This window comes from Musa acuminata, chromosome BXJ2-10 (genome assembly GCF_036884655.1).
Source record: "Musa acuminata AAA Group cultivar baxijiao chromosome BXJ2-10, Cavendish_Baxijiao_AAA, whole genome shotgun sequence".
In the NCBI taxonomy this organism is placed as follows: Eukaryota; Viridiplantae; Streptophyta; class Magnoliopsida; order Zingiberales; family Musaceae; genus Musa; species Musa acuminata.
In genome coordinates this window covers 13,494,494-13,499,131 of record NC_088347.1, presented here as the reverse complement: position 1 = coordinate 13,499,131, position 4,638 = coordinate 13,494,494, and the positions used below count along the sequence as shown (strand labels likewise).

Below are 4,638 nucleotides of genomic sequence, written 5' to 3'. Positions count from 1 at the left end.
AGCTCTTCTAAGTGGTGCAACCGCCCCTGATAGGAGGTGGCACTGCCCAGAGGCTCAGTCTTCGAGATCTATCAGGCGGTGAAACCGCCCCAGTCTCGCGGTGCAACCGCCAAACCCCGGAATTCTGGGAGATGATAGTTTTGAGCTTGGAATTCAAACTAGTTTGGGGCTTATAAATACCCCACCCTTTCAGCAATGAAAGGGCAACCAAATGCACCAAAAATCCAATCTTACTCTTGATTTTTAGAGCTCAAAAGTATTGTATGAGTTAAAAGTTCTCCTTCCTCTTTTCTTCCGAGTTTTGATCTGTCAAGAGAGGAAAGAAACTTCTGTAAGGGTTGTCTCCTAAGCCCGTCAAAAGGAGTGAAACTGTAAAAGGGTGGTTGGCCTTCGCCTATTGAAGGAAGGCCTCTAGTGGATGCCGGTGACTTCATCGGAGGAGAAAGCCAAAAGTGGATGTAGGTCAAGATTGACCAAACCACTCTAAAATTATGGTGCTTTCTGGTTTGTATTTATTCTTGCCGCTTACCTTACTGCAAACCTCCATATGTGCTTTACTTCCTCTTTACTTTTGCTACACTCCTTTATGAACTCGCTTTCAAGTTAAGTTTCCGAAAACGTTTTTACGTCGGAAACGATTTCATCATACGAACGTAGTTTTAAACGTCAAAAGTTTTCTGCTGCACTAATTCACCCCCGCCCCCCCCTCCCCCCCCTCTTAGTGCTCTTGATCCTAACAAGTATAATCGCTCAGTCTAGGCGATACTACCAACTGACAGAGCTTGAAGACGAAGCTCTAGCGGTACCATCGCCTGATTGGGGTGGTACCACCGTTAGCAGCAATAATTGTCGGTAGTACCACCACCCAGATTTCTTGGGGCACTGCTTTCCAAACGGTGCCACCACCAGCCAAGAATTCAAGGGCTAAATTGGGTGCTCAATTCGACCCAATTCAGTCCTGTTAAGGGCCTAATTGGTCCCTAATTAAGTTAGTGGGATTACCTCCCAATCCTAACATAATTTACACTCTAACTATGACAATTAAGACATGTTTACTGCACTTCTTGTTCTGATATGTCAATTGCTCTTTCAGTGAGCTTCCGATGTACTTCCGACGAACATCCGACGAACTCTCGACAATGTTCCAGCGGACTCCCAGTAAGCTCCTAGACTTTACAATGATCTTCTTGGCAAGTTTTGACGAGCTTCTTTGGCAAGCTCCTAGACTTCTCGGATGGTTCCGACAGAACTTCCGACGAACATCCGAACTTCCGACGAACTCTTGAACTCCCAATGAGATCTCGATCTTGACTCCGGCACAACACTTGCTTTATATCTTACTGCTATCGTAGTTAATCCTACAAACTTTTCTCAATATATAGATTAGATTAAACAAATTACATTTGACTTCATCATCAAAATTCAAGATTCAACAATCTCCCCCTTTTTGATGATGACAATCAATTAATGACGGAGTTAACCTTAACTCCCCCTATCTATATACCATACCGAAGAAAAGACATTCTTGAATTCAAGGCCTTTGAATTCAAGAAACAAATTGATAAGTTAAGTTCATTTACACTTATCAATACACAAATCATGATTCCTATCATGATCTAACATTCTCAAAATGATGTCAAGGCATGACATCCATTTTTAAGTATGATATTTCAAATATGGAAGATGACAAAGATAGCAATTCATCATTCTATGGCAAGATATTAATTTGTAAAATAGCAAGTTAAGCTCTAAATATCTTATGGAAGCTAAACTTTGTTGGGTTTGGCTCAAATTTTATGTGGAGGATTCTTACAATAAGCTCTACAATCCTAACGGTGTTGATATGCAATTTGTCCTCTATAAGATGCTTTTATGATATCTACGTGATTTAAATCATTCCTTTGATGAAATCCGATGATGACGATATGTTATTATTGAGCTAAGATCTATGTTCTTGATATTATTATGCTCATTTAGTTATTATGAAGAAAATTTATTGTAAACCTATTATTATTATTGATAACAGTGTAGGTTTGAAGTGGATTACGGGATTACGGTCTCGTAATATTTTTCGTATTGAGTTTTTCATGCAAAAATTAGGTGTTTGATGTTGCTATTGTTAATATTTATTTTTAATAATAAATAAATATTTTGATAAAAAAATTATTTTCATATATAAATAGAAAAAAAATTATTGTAATAAATTTTCCCAACACATCATACTGATAGAGGACATCCGGAAATAGATATATGCAACTCTTGGCAATGCAGTCTCTGAAATCTCTGATAATAAAACCAGTCACAGCACTATAGTTACTCCATGAAGTTCATATCTTATAATTGTTTCCTTGGCTAAATTTATTAGATATGGATGATTTAAAACATGTTACAGTTAATTAAGATAATAGGCACGCTAATTGCAACAAATCAAGCCTGGCTGTTTGTATGCCAGCTGTACATAAAATGATAAAAATTACTTCCATCATTCTAGCATTGCATAACACGTGTAGAGCAACTCGAATCCTTATTTTCATAACACAATGACCATTAGAATATGTCGTTAGAGCCTCAAAATCATTTTGATATAGTAATGATGTTGTGTACTTTGCCACTGGCCTCTTGACATGGGAGGTAGTCACAGTAATATTTTCTTGGATTCTTCTTATTCAGGAAGGATTTATTGAATGAGGTACGATCGATATATCAAATGATACAGTCACGTCGTTGCTTGACATCTTTGAATGGAATAATATAATAACAATGTATGATTTCAATATCGAATTAATATCAGTCGAGATTTGTTATCACAGATTTTAAGAAAGAGAAAGTGAGTGCCCTTTTTTATCATTTGCTCCAAATTCCATGTTCCCATCAAATCCCACCCACTACAACCCGTTTCCCAGAAAAGACAACTTTATTTTCTCTTAACCAGGCACGCAAAACCCCAATCAACGTGGCACAGATGCATGCATGATTGGAGGGACCGCCACATGATTAGCACGCGTGCGGTCTCCCACTCTATCAACAGCCATCCGATCACCATCACTTTGGACTCCGCCACGGTTAGCGAAAGAAGATGAGGAGACAAAACACGCTTTGAGATTCGTGGAGTTATGCCAGGTTTAATTAGCATCTAATATAATGACGACGGATAAAAAGAGAAAAGAAGAGAGAGAAGAGAATATGATTAGGAAACAGAATCCCATTTCCAAACTAATTGAGAACACATACGGAAAGTTCACATCCGCCGGGATTAGACTAGACCTTCAAAATGGAAGAGATTGCTCCGATGGAGGATAACGAAGACGAGCGCCGGGTTCTCCTGCTCTCTACGGATCGAGAGGAAATGGTGACCACTGGCTGGGAAATGCTACCTGGTGGTACGTTGGGGTTGCTCCTCAGCCTCCGCCTCTCGCTGTCCGCGCCGACCTTCCCCTCCTCTGCTGCCCGCTGCCCCACGGCCTCCACTTGCACGGGCAACAAGCAAGTGCACAGGAATCCTGGCAACCATCGAAATCTCCTTAGAAAGCCGAATCTTTGGCTAGAAAAGACGGAGCTTGTGGGTCGAGCGAGGGAGGGAGGGTAAAGTACCGATCCTGGCTAGGCGGTTGACCCATCGGGGGATGGGCTTCCCGATGAGGCGGAGGCAGGCCTCGTTGCAGAAGTGATTGCAGTTCTTGGAGATGAGGTTGTAGGTGTCGCCAGCGTACTCCGCGGCCATCTCCTCCATGAGCATCCGCAGCTCACGAGGCTCCAGATCGGTGTGCCCGATAAGTATCGACTTCCGGAACGCAAACTCCGGGCACTGCCGCGGCTCTCCTTCGAAGATCCCCGTACGCGTACTCCACCCCGTGCACTGCCAATGGAAAGAACAAGACCAAGCCCTAAAAATCGATAGCCGTCTTCCGATCGCCGCACCATCCTCCTCGAAACGCTAGGCACAGACCGGATCTCACCTTGGACGCCGGAGTGGTAGGCGCCGAGGCCGAGCCAGTAGCCGTAGCCGTTGATGGGCGTGAGATCGTAGACGTTGAGGTGCACGGGTACCGCCCCAGACCGCTGCTTCCCCGACGGCCGCCTGATGAACATCATACGGTGGACAGTAACTCCACCATGCGGTGGATCAGTTGCGGCGCGACGTCGGCGGTCTCACGTCGGCCTCGATCTGATCGTCTCAAAGAAATCGCGCTTCCTTCTGGGCCAGTGTGCAAATAGAGAGGGAGAGAAGAGGAAAGAAGAGTTATTTTGTAGGTGGGTATTTAAGGAAGAATAAGGTATAATACGATGTATTGGGAGTCGGTTTGATATGGTGACATGTTCTTCCCATGATGCGCTTACTCTCCCGTTGTGGATTTATTTTTCCGTTACAAGGTTGAGATTTTGCCTGCTAGTACTTCTCATGTTCCAGTTGTAAACGGCCACGGAGATAATATTATTTCAATGTACCAACTTTATTATTATTATTATTATTTTATTTTTGGGTAATTTATCGAAGAAAGTCCTGGTAATAACTTTTTATGGGATGATACTTATATACTTGATTTTTATCTGAGTATTTTTTTAATATTTTGATCAGAATATCCTTCATAAAATCGTAAAATGATCATAATTATTTTTTGCCTAGGTTTTACTCAATTT

At 42.0% G+C, this 4,638-nt stretch overlaps 1 pseudogene; it reads right to left on the bottom strand.

The window, feature by feature from the left end:
- Window positions 1-3,106: 3,106 nt before the first annotated feature.
- Window positions 3,107-4,346, bottom strand: LOC135624333 (deSI-like protein At4g17486; annotated as a pseudogene).
- Window positions 4,347-4,638: the final 292 nt, after the last annotated feature.